This window comes from Pinus tabuliformis, chromosome 3_2 (genome assembly GCF_031772625.1).
Source record: "Pinus tabuliformis cultivar Carrire ecotype Pingquan chromosome 3_2, CPIR1, whole genome shotgun sequence".
NCBI classification, from domain to species: domain Eukaryota; kingdom Viridiplantae; phylum Streptophyta; class Pinopsida; order Pinales; family Pinaceae; genus Pinus; species Pinus tabuliformis.
In genome coordinates this window covers 323667793-323680560 of record NC_142302.1, presented here as the reverse complement: position 1 = coordinate 323680560, position 12768 = coordinate 323667793, and positions in this window count along the sequence as shown.

The window sequence follows — 12768 nt, the reverse complement described above, 5'->3', positions numbered from 1 at the left end:
ATTAAATTTTGCATCCAACGAGTACTTCCGCTCGAAATTTGATTAAAACCTTAGGGAGATAAGTTGAAAATACGAGTTGAAAAAGTTGTTTTATTATTTTATTATTTTTTAATCTTCGTACTTTTTTATTCCAAAAATGTTGAATCATCCCCATGGTTGACATCATCATCTTTAATCCTATTGGTTCTTATAAGTTTATTTTGGTTGTACATTTTTCTTAGGAGGCCCATTTTAGACCTCAAAAATCCCCTAATGGGATGAGAGTTTAAGGCTGGATAGGAATGTTCATAGGGATAGATAGGAAATGTCAGATTCTAGACTTTTGGAAGAAGTTTCTCAATGGCTTCTAGACCCTAGGCATACCAAGGGAAGGATGAATGGGTGGTTTATGTTGGCTCTTGACGAACATCAAGTTATTGAAATGATCAAAAGCAAGACAAAAATCGATGTCTTCAAATAAATGTAGAGATCTTTATAGATGTTCAATTACATATTTGAAACAATAGTTGAACAACAATATTTGAAAAAAATACAAGATGTACCAATTTATGATTGTGCCATATGCAATCAAAATAACTTTAAAAAATATGTCATAGAAAGACAATCAAACAATCTTACTAAAAATAAGTATGTATGCAAAAAAATGCAAAAAGGCATTAGACATTGACAAGACCATTAAATTTGTAGTTCCAAAGTGGAATAGATGGAATTAAATATTATGCATAGTTAAAGAGGTATATGAATTGGAAGAAAGACTAATAGCACCAAGATTACCATTATACAAATATGACAACTTGGGCATAATTTTATAAAACGACAACTAGCATTGACTGGTGGAGTAATCAATGTAACTATTGGCACATCATGAATTCAATATGCACTTCCTCGTGACATAAATGAATCTAGTATAGTGGTTGTAGTAATTAAAAAAAAATTGGTGTTTAAAAGCGCATATGTTACTGGTCAAATTTGTGTTCATAAAGTGATAAAGCATTGAAGCGATTGTGTAAAACTACACTTTACAAAATGGATAATGTGACAATAAAAGAAAATTGGAGAAAAATATTTAATCAAAACAAACATGCATATGCAACTGAGGCAGATTTTGAAATCAATGATGATGATGATGACTATGGTGAAGAATTAGTGACAAAGAAATTACTACATTAATCTAGCAATTTGTATAGTATTTATGATCTTTATTTATGATCTTCATAATAATTAAATAAGCATTGATCCTAATGAAGGGTATAGGCCCTTATGCATATTCAGAGGAGATGAGTTTCTCAACATTATTCTATGGAGAAAAATGACCAGAAAAAGTTACAAAAACTGTACATATCACAATATTGTGCAATGGGAAGTTTTGCATGAACATCATGATTTTGTGTATCATACAATGAATATGTTTTAGAAAGCAGTGTGAACTATCCTCACCCAAGTCATTAATTGTATTTATATTCGAATAAGGAAAGAATATTTAAAAGGTTAAAAACAGATAGCCAAAGACATTAGGACAAAACCGAAATTTGAATTGCATTCTGAAATTAAACATTGGCTATATGGATCTTAAAAGAATATGAACATCGCTAAACTATTTTTCACACTTGTGCAAGAACTTATATTTAATGATTCGACAATTAGGTCCACTAATTTTATTTTTCTCATTTTTAGTGTTGAGTATCTCTGGGAGCCTTTAGTAAAGCATTATAGCATATAAAGCAAGAGAAAAAAAATCAACTAAAAATCAAATAGAAGAAAATGATTTTGATACCTTGATTAGAAATGACCTTGTTACTTGTGTACAATATTACAAAAATAGAATAAATTATCTATGCCAATTAATTTTTAACGAAGGCAAGTACTTTGGTAAGGTCATTGACCATTTCTTTGTAACAAAGTTCAAAAATCGAGGAAGCCAACATGAACATGGATTGCTATGGATAAAAATGTCCCCATCTATGGAACAAATACAAACATTGAAATTAAGATATTGATTGACATGTATTTATATTGTGATTCAAACATACTCCCCATGAATCTCAAAAGTATTCAAATCCATAATCATACAAAAACTTGTCAAAAAAAAAAAAACACAAGCATTTTAGGTTCAATGTTCCGATTCCACTAATGAGAAAAACACAAATGCTTAAGCCTATGGAATTTGACAATGCAACTACAAAAGCAAATGCAAAGTTGATATTTCATGCCCTAGAAAATATTAAAAATGATGAAATATATACATTTTATGGCTTTCTTGACAAATTAGGTATAATAGAAATTGACTATATCCATGCAATTCAATGTAGCCCGAGGCAAAATATAATTTTATTGGAAAGGAAGCCAACATACATGTCGATTAATAGATTTGCTCGACATATCCCTTTAATATATGGTGCAAATTTTACTTATGCTCAATTTGTACTTAACTCATATGCTACCACTAACATATTGTAGTTCATACATGATAAAACTAGATAAAACAGTGTCATCGATGTTCAAACATATATGAAATTATTCTAAAAAAACAATGTTGATTCCATAGAAACAATTACAAGACTTGGAAAAGATTTACTAAACTTGCAACAAATGTTTGTACAAGTTGTATATATCGTATTGTCATTACCACTGAACACTAGCTCAAGAAAATGTATTTTTATTAATACTTCAATGATATATGATTAAGCATTTGTACTAAAAATACCAAAATAAATACAACAATCATCGACCACTATGTGCAACGACCAGAGAACATTGAACATATATGCTTAGCACAGTTTGCATCATGGTATACAATACAAGGCAAGAAGAGAAGAAATTATGACAAACCATATTTTATAAGATATATGAAATACATGAAGCATATTGACTTTGATAGCTATTACAAAGAATGATTGATGTTTTATGTTTCATATCGTATTGACGAGGAATTTTTAAGGAACGACACTTGACTTGAAAAAATTCATATCTATCATTTAAAGAAATCATAAAATGCAATTAACAAACATTTACAAACATAATTATAACATCATGGATTAATTTTGACGACATAACAACTGAAAATGAAGACAAGGATAGTGAGTTGTTTAATAGAGATATACATACAAATCAAGCAACAGATATTGAAACATGTTATCAATACTATAACATCAAATCAGATTTTGAATATTTGCAAAAGGTCAAAAATGCAAAAATCAATAGTTGAAATACCTTACCAAATCATAAAAAACCCACATATATTAGAAGAAACATAATTTTATCTATCAAATATGAGTCAGTTGAATAGAGAAAAAGCAAAGATAGTGAAAGAAATGTTGACAACAAAAAAGATAGATCCAACTCAACCAATACACATACTTTTGAAAGGAGGTGTGGGTGCTGGAAAAACATTTACTACAAAAGAAATTTTCCAATTTCTAATCTGCATGCACAACAATAATTGGAATGTGACTTATCCCAACTAAAAGGAATCGTAACATCATATACAAGGAAGCAAACATTCAATGCAAGTGGTATAACATTACATTATGCATTCCATGTACCATTTAACAAATCATAATATCTTCCACTTAAAAGTGAAAAATTAGACACATTAACAAAACATTGTGAACAACTTCACGTAGTGTTTACTGATGGGGCATCCTTGATAGGTACAGCATTCTTGTACCAAGTTGATAAATGTTTACGAGAAATAAAGCATAACTGATTGTCTTATTATAGATATATTGATATGATATTTTCAGGTAACTTATTTCAAGTGAAACCTATCAAAGATTCTCTAATTTTTTAATATCCAATCCTCGAAAGGGAGAAGACTCCATACCATTTTTGGAAAGAAACAATAAGATGCTATGAATTGCACATGACAATGCATGAAAAAGACAAAATAATTATTGTAATCATTAACAAAATGCGAGTGAATCAACATTTTGGTGGAGATATAGAATATATAAATGATAATTATCATATACCTACTCCACTAGATCCATTATTTCCATACATATTGTATAGGAACAAGGATGTGAAAAAATGTTGTTACATGTAAACAAAGAACTAATAGTTCTTGATGCAATTAGCAAAGATGAAAGTAAGGGAATGGGGTATGCATATTATGAGAAAACAATAAGGTTTCCACAAAATAATTCTAATCAAATATAATGTTCTTTGGGTTATATGTAGGAAACTACAATGTAGAGGATGGCCTTGTTAATGATGTTAATGGAATATGCAAAAGATATACAAAAAATAGGAAAATTGTTGATGTAATATGGATAGATTTTGTGAATCCAGACATTGGTAATTTGCAAAGAAACAAGTATCATGGCCTATATGACAAAGATATCTCACCAAATTGGACCCCAATACTATGTATTCCAAAACCATTAGCATCTCATAGTAAAAGCTCTAAAATTATAATGCGAAAACAATTTATAATATAGTTAGCTTGTGCTAGAACAATACAACGATCATAAGAGTTAACGTTAGATGGACTTGCATTTGATTTGAGTGGTATGTTGACACATGGCCTAGTGTACATGACATTCCCATGTGCTAAAACAATGGAATCATTGCATCTTGTGTTTTTTTAAGAAACAGTTAGCAGTTCTATATTAACAAAGGTTGGATTATGGGCCAAAATCCTTACAACAGTGTTTTGAGGTTTGAACATGAGAGTATTAATTTTCCCATACAAGCAAAAAAATCCATTCCTCGCACTGTAGTTCTTGCATATACACAAAAAATTTCGACTAATAACTCAACAAAAAGTACCAAGGATCAAATAATACTTGCAAGGAAACATAAGACAATTTAAGATAATGAGAGAACCAACAAAAAAAGATAATGAAGTCTACCATCAACTCCAACCATTCCCAAAAGGATTAACTCCCTAGAGGTGACGAGCTTTTTTCTTCCCATGAGCAATATTGGAGCCAATGCCACCCTATCCAAATTGAACACTTCTAGCGACAAAATTTTCCATTAACGAAACCCAAGCATTGAGGGAAGAGAGATCCTTGCAAAACCCATTCAACGAGAGTTCCATATTGTTGAGGTGTCAAAGAAATTTTTCTTCTATAAGGAGTTGGAAATAATGGTGTTGCTTCTCTACCATATCATATTGTCATTGCCTAGCATCTAGCAAGGCTTTAGTCGAGTCCAAAATTGTGTCAAATAAAAAACCATTGTTATCAGGATTTTAGGGCTTTAAAGAGTCCGCCATGGCCAAAGAGAACCACTGAGAGTAGATAATAAACACAAAGAACAAGCTTAACCAATCTTCAAGGCTAGGAAAAAACAACACCTTGTAGATTCCAAAGGGAGCACGAATTATCAATAAATAAGCCACATAGGGATGCTAGCACGAGTTGAACTGTGACTTAGAATCCATATCTGAACCCAAATCCTCAAAAGGGCGATGAGAATATTGTTGGTGGGACATACAGGGAAGCGATATTAACTCTAGCCATGTGCTCAATAAATGCATCATTTTGTCCAAGGTAATTCCCACCAACTCCAACCAACAAAAAAATAAATACAAGTACATATCCAGATAGAAGATAGATGTGAATTCAAGCCACTTGTTTCAAGGAAGATGCCGCTAGGAAGAGAATTTGAAAAAAAGTGGCCGAAATTGAAACTGCAGCCGACACAAAATGTTCATCGACCTTAATAGTTATGCAAATAACTGAACAAGATGTGTCACAAGAAAGCATGAGCCAAGGAGGATTAATCATCTAATGCCAATAAACATTTGAATGTCATTAGTATATATTTGGTAACTAAGCATGATTAAGGAATATGATCGTAATTTATTAATCCATGATTTCTTTATGTTCTTGCTTGCCTGAGGGTGGAACCATTATTTTCCAAAACACCAGCCACTAAGTTTAAATTTTTATACACATGGATAAACTCTAGGCACTACAATTGAGAGGAAATTAAGGAAATACTTTGGAGAATGGGAAGATTCTATGGACACGTCGCTTCCTTAGCTTCAATGACTTACTGGGTGACAATCATTGAGTCGCAAAAAACCAATAAATTAAAGATTTTCTTAAATAGGCCTAACTCTAGACCTTTTCATAATGCTAAGAACTCATCTTGATTATTTGTCATGCGGCTGAGACCCAAAACAAATTGTAATACCATTTTTCCATTAGGGTTAAGCAACACCCCTCCCGCTCCTACCTTCCTCAGATTACCAATCAATGAGTCATCAAATAAAAAGGAATATTGATTACGAGATATTCTCCATTGATTTAATTCAAATTGATTCAAACATAAGCTAAGAAAATTTATACAAGGAGTACGATGCACATGATTACTTAAAAATGGAAGCTTATTATTTAATTGAATCCATTTTCTCTCTAATGGTCTTATATCTTCAAGCACTTTAGCGTTGAATCCACTAGATGATATGGTTTTGAAAAGCAAGGAGATCGCATTGAGGGAAACTAACATAGGAATTGAGTGTTCATTTTTTAAAATAGCCTTATTCCTTGCTATCCAAATAGACCAACATAGGAACTTAGGGAGGGCTTCCCAAACTCCGATTGGCAGAGAAGACGTTTTTCCATTCTAGGGATATATTGTTTTCCAAAATTTCCACCCATAATCCAGGGATGGAGTCTATAAAAAACACAGAAGAAAATGTTGCATGCCAAGTATCCAAAGAGAAGGGGTAACTCGAGAAAATATGAGAAATGTTTTCCTCTAAGATGGAGCACAAGATACATCATGATATCCCTTGAATATTTCTTTTCTTTATATTTTCATCAATGAGAATTTTCTGGTGGACGAGGGTCCGACAAAACATTTTAATTTTTGGAAGACTATCCCTGCTCCATAATTTTGTCAATAATCTTCCTGGTGGCAGGTGTGGTAGCTTTTTAATCAAATGTGAATAACCCAATTTCATAGAGTATGTATGTTGTCAAATAAGCTTCCATGTTCGATGATCCTGCATAGACAAAGAGATATGGGCTAGACCCTCTAAAGTGGAAATCAAACTATCCCATTGGAACCTGAGACGAATCAAAAGAATTAAACGAAAACACCCTTTCCAATGACCCTAACCATCCCATAGAGAGATATATCTTAGCTTGATATAAACTTGTTGCATCCAATTAGCCAATTCACGGTATTGCTTGATTCCTCCTAGTCGACCATTAGGGGAAAAATATCCTTTCATATGTTAACACGAGCCCCATTCCCAGTATGCCAACTGAGGTGATCAACAATGAGAGGGGTGGCCTCTATAAACAACTTCTAGATTTTGGATTCAAGGTCATACCAATTGAATAGTTCATCCCTGAGAAATTAGGTTTTATTAACGTACTTTCAAATAAATGTCATTTTCCACCATTCCTTCAAGCCTTAGATGAGCCTCCAAACATTTTTTGCTCCTAGAGAAAGATTCATATACAAAGGGCCTTTCATGGCAAGACCACCATTATCCTTGGGAAGGTAGACGATGTTCCACTGCACCAGATGAAATTTGTTTCGCTACCTTTAATGCCTTGGCATATAAATTTTTGAATCAAAAGACTCAATTGATTAAGCATTTATTTTGGATCCATCAAGCCTAAGCACATGTAGAGGTGTAAAGAAGATAATACTAATTTTACGAAAATGAATTTTCCAATTGTGGTAAGCCATTTTGCTCCCCACAATTGGATTTTCGTTTTAAATTTATTTATGGTATCAACTCAACTTTCATAGTTATAAGCACCTTTGGAGATATGAATTTTAAGTTATTTGAAAATTTGACATTCAAACTCCAGAAGAAATTCTAGAACTCTAGAAATCTCAAAAAGTTTTGCATCAAAGTTATTCCACTCGATAATCATGCTCCTCTTTCTCTTAACTAGACCCCCTAAGATATTCAAATACTGATCGAAGACATGTTTGAATTGCAAATATTTTTTTTTTTAAGTTCTTCCAAAAAGAATCGTATCGTCAACAAATTGGTAATGATTGGCGTCCTTTATGTTCCTTATTATACTTAAACCTTTTAATCTTCCCTCATCCCTGAACTGCTCCAAATTCCTACTAAGGCTCTCAACCATAATAAGATATACAAGAGGAGAGAGAGGGTAGCCTTGCCTCAGACCTCCAGAGGTAAAAAAGAAATTGCAAAGTTGACCATTTATCAGAGGAGTGATCCCTGAATTGCCAATACATGCTTGGACCCAGTTGTTGAATTCCGGTCGAGAACCCAGGTCACTACTCAGAATTGAATGACATCTTTAGAACAGTAAAATAGCACGGAAACAATGATGCAAAAACAAATAGTTGAATAGGCCCTTAACCATATCCCTACTAGCCATGACATACATTTCGTCAAACATATCACAAATATGTAATCTACAAGTGTGAACAACATATTTAATCATAGGGATCTCATACTTATCTGAGAATCACTAAGAACCATGATTCCCTCATATCATTTGTTGCAATATAATCTATTAGGTCATAGATACATTTTCCATTCATTTAAAAGTAAAACCATGATGAGATCCATACATAGCCATTGTCATAAAACACATGCATAACTAGCATAATAGCAGCAGAACTACCAATGAAATCACAGCCATATGATCCACATATAAATCAATATCATAGAAATAAAAGGAGAAATAACCTTTCATTAATGATGCAAAATCCAAACCCGAGATGGGACTACCACGTTCCACTCGACCATAAAATGGCTTAGCTAAATCTCTCTTCAGTCATTCACCCACGTGCCATATTCCAAGCATGAATGTAGGACTCAAACCAAAAGAACCAACCAGGGCATCCTGAGGCTAAACCACCTCACCCTCATCAATAGAAACCAAGTTTTACCATAATCCATCCAGGATCACTAGGCCAACACAATAAACATGTCATAACAGGCTTTACCATGATCTCCACCCAATCACTAAGCCAAAAAATCATGGATGCCACCAAATTAAATAATTTAAATAAATGAAATTAAAAATAAAATAAAATAAAAATTTAAGGTTTATTTTTTTAAAATTAAAATTATAAAAATAAAGAAATAACATAATAAAAAAAACATTAAAAAAATTCAAAATAATTAAAAAATGAAAACAATTAAAAAAAACATTTAGAAAAAAAAAATAATAATAATAAATAAATAACCAATTAAAAAAACAATTAAAAAAACATAATTTAAAAAATAAAAATTAAAAATTAAAAAAACCAATTAAAAAAAAAACATTAAAAAAAATTAAATTTAAAAAAAATAAAAGAACAATATTAAAAAAAATAAAAGAACAATATAAAAAAAATAAAAAATAAAAACAATTAAAAAAATAACTTCAAATTTAACCACCCCCCTCCTCACCCCATCTCGACCCCTCCTCACACTCGTCCCCTCCCTCACCTTCCCTCACCCCCCTCGCCTCACCACCCTCGACCCTCCCCTCTCCGCTCCCCCACGCAGCCTGTTAACACTCAGGTTGTAACAAAGCTCCTTAAGGGATACGGCCGAGGTAACCACAGACGAATCTTTGGACTGCAGGTCCTAGCCCACCTGCAATCAGAGAGGGCTCTCTCTTTATGATTTAGCTTTGTTGATGATGATTTTAGGCTAGTTATATGATTCTTTGGGTTTTTGTTTAAATTTCGGTGGGATGATTGATGTTTTCAAGTAGGGAGGCATGCATCGTGTGAGAGGTTCAAACCATTGGGCATGGAGTCGTGGAGTAGGGCTACTGGTGTGTTTTCTTGGTCACAAGAGGAATATAGAGCAGGATAGCTACTCATGAAACAATCTTTCAAGCTAAAAAGGATGAAGTGAAGGCTCAGGAATGAAAGGCAACTAAGAATCTTTCATTCGGCTTAACAGAGGGAAGGTGAGTGAACTATATCTAGGAGCAGTTAAGAATTCCTAAATAATATTCATACATGAATGAAACAGAGCAAATACGAGCCATGAGGAATTCATATTTATGCCTGAATTAGAAGAAAACATATAGAAATCACATAAACTGAGCATAGAGTGCAGCCACGCAAATTCTAAGCTAATCTTTCTTTCTGTAACTTAGATGGTGATGTATGTATGATATAAACATATATGAATTGAAAAACAGAGGTAAGAAACACTTATTGGACCATGTAGCAGCACAAGAATTCTATATATCACTCTTCAGTGTTCAATAACACAACAGACAGTCCATCCTCCAAGCTTTTCAGCAGTCTTTGATTATAGAAAAATCTCAAAACGTACAGTGCGAGTCCCCCAAGAGGATTATCAACCAACCAACCCTTTAAACAATGAATTAGGGTGGTTTATATAGGGAAAATATCTAAAAATATCCATTACAGCAGATCTTAAGCATATCTGAGGGAAATGAGTTCTTTAATCTAATCTTGTCGTGGAATTAATGCAAGAAGATATGTAAGCGCTGCACTGGGGCAGCTACCTCAAGAAATGAGTCGAAATCTGTCCTTATGGCTCTGTGCGGTTCATTCAGCCATAACTGTGCTTTGGGCTTTGATCCCCTACTCTTGAGTGGCTTTGATGTGCATTAACTGTGATCTGAGAGCCCTTAAATGGCTTCACTGCTTTCTTTGACTTTGCTTGGGGGCCTTTAATGTTCGCCCGCTTCGATCTGATACTCTTTGCCGCTTCACTGATATTCTTTAATTTAATCAAGGCTTCATCTTTCCTCTGATACTCTTTGACACTTGAATCGGGCCATTTTCTCTCCCTCGACGTGTTTGAAACTGTCAAATCGCCCCTTTTCTGCCCTTTCAAGGCAAGAATGGCTGCTGCAAATGATTTCCATGGCCTCTAGAATGCTACCGGCACTGGCCGATTTGAATACGAACATAAATGAAGAAATCCTGTCAAAACTGTGAATTTTCGGGCCTCTTGGTAGCCGAGCGATATGAAGCTTTCCATTTTGGTCATTTTTTCTTAGCGATGTGCGATTAGTGCTAAGCGCTAATCGCGCATCGAAAACTGCCTCAGTTTTTCATTCCAGGCTCTCTTTGATGCGATTTGCACCCTTTGCACCTTCCTTTAGTGATGACATCAGCAGGGGGTGCTAGTACGGTAGTGACGTGGCAGGGTGATGTGGAAGGTTGCCGTGGCAGTACGGCGGGGATTAACTTGGAGATCGGCAATCGGCCGGGACAGGGGCAATGGCTTTTATATATGTGATGCGATGGGAGCGATCGCTGATTTCGGAAAGGCGATAAGGCATGCGGTTGTGCGATAATGGGAAATATTGCGGAAATGAATGGATCGCGATGCGATATGCTTTCGGGTGCGATAGAAATATCGCGTCGGTGGATGAGAGGGGGGATATATATACAAGTACAGGAACTTGCGACTGCCGATCGCGAAATCACATCGGGGAAGTGATATCGGGGAGATATAAAAGGGGGCGGGCCGATGAATGAAACATGCGACCTCCGACAACGATATCGCGTCAGAGGGGGGGAGAACTCATCGGAGGAGGGTTAATGCGATTGGAAAAGGCTTTTTTAAAGCTTTGGAAGGGTTCTTGATGCATCGGAAGGAATCCGATAACATTTGAAGGGGGGTTTTTGTGTTTTGGAAGGAGTCCAAACACCTTAAGAAGATGGTTTTTGAGCGAAATGAGGTTTCTTACTAAGTTTCAAGTAAACTTAGTAATTCCCAAGCATACTTATGGTTATATTTCAACCAGAGGAAGGGATAAGTATATAGGGGAGTTATTAACATAGCGTTAGTAGGGGGAGGGGAGATAGATAGGGAGTTACATAATAAAGTTAGTAGTTAATATGAAATGTGATGAGAGAGCGCTAAGTATGTAAATCTTAGGCTATTAAAGGGGAAAATGACTTGTATAAGAAATATAAGGATCTTTAAGCAAAGCATATCTTTACTTAGGCAATGATATGGCAAATGATGAAACTTAAGAGATATCAAGTAGATCTTGACCTCTTTGGGGAGGTTAGTGAATGATTTGGGGAATAAGGAGAAGGGGGAGTTAGTCATGCCTCGCTTGAAGTCCTCCAAGGGAAAATTGCCTTGCACTTGTGATCTGAATAGATATGACACTTGAAAAGATGAAATGGGTCACAAGCCATGATTCTGCAACCACCAAAACTACCTACCAGGCCTACTCACCTAGCATTTTCTCTTCTTTTGGTTTGGGTGCATTTGAACTAGCATACCCAGCTTTTCATTCTTTTCTTTTTTTTGTCCTCCTATCTACATCTACACTTATTTCATCGAGGGGCTCAGATTAAGCGGTTGAGCACCCTTGTTTCTCTACCTATCTATAAATCTGCCAAGATTAAGCTGTTTGGACAGATACTGATTCTCTATATTCTACAACAAGAAATTGAAACCTAGGGAAGCCAGGATTAAACTGTTTGGCCCTCCCTTAACTGAAAACTCATCAAAAATGGATCAACTCATCAAAAACGGAACATAGCAGTGGCACTTAGACTAGCACACTCTCATGGACAATTCTCTGGCCTCTGTAGCAAATATGGAATGTTGCAGCATGAAAAGTATGACATATTTGGCATGTAAAAATGTCAATCATGAAAGATGAATACCTACTGCAGCAGGAGGCTAACAGTGGCTCCACTTGGGGATGGCTTTTCCTTGTGAAAAGCGAAGAACAGTAGGTCAGACTGCCTTGATCTTCTATTGTTGTTGTGGACTAGAAACACTTCTTCGTTGGCTGCTAAAAACTGGGATCTTGAGATCTGAACAACACTCTCCTCAACTGAATTACTGTGAACTATATAGCGTCG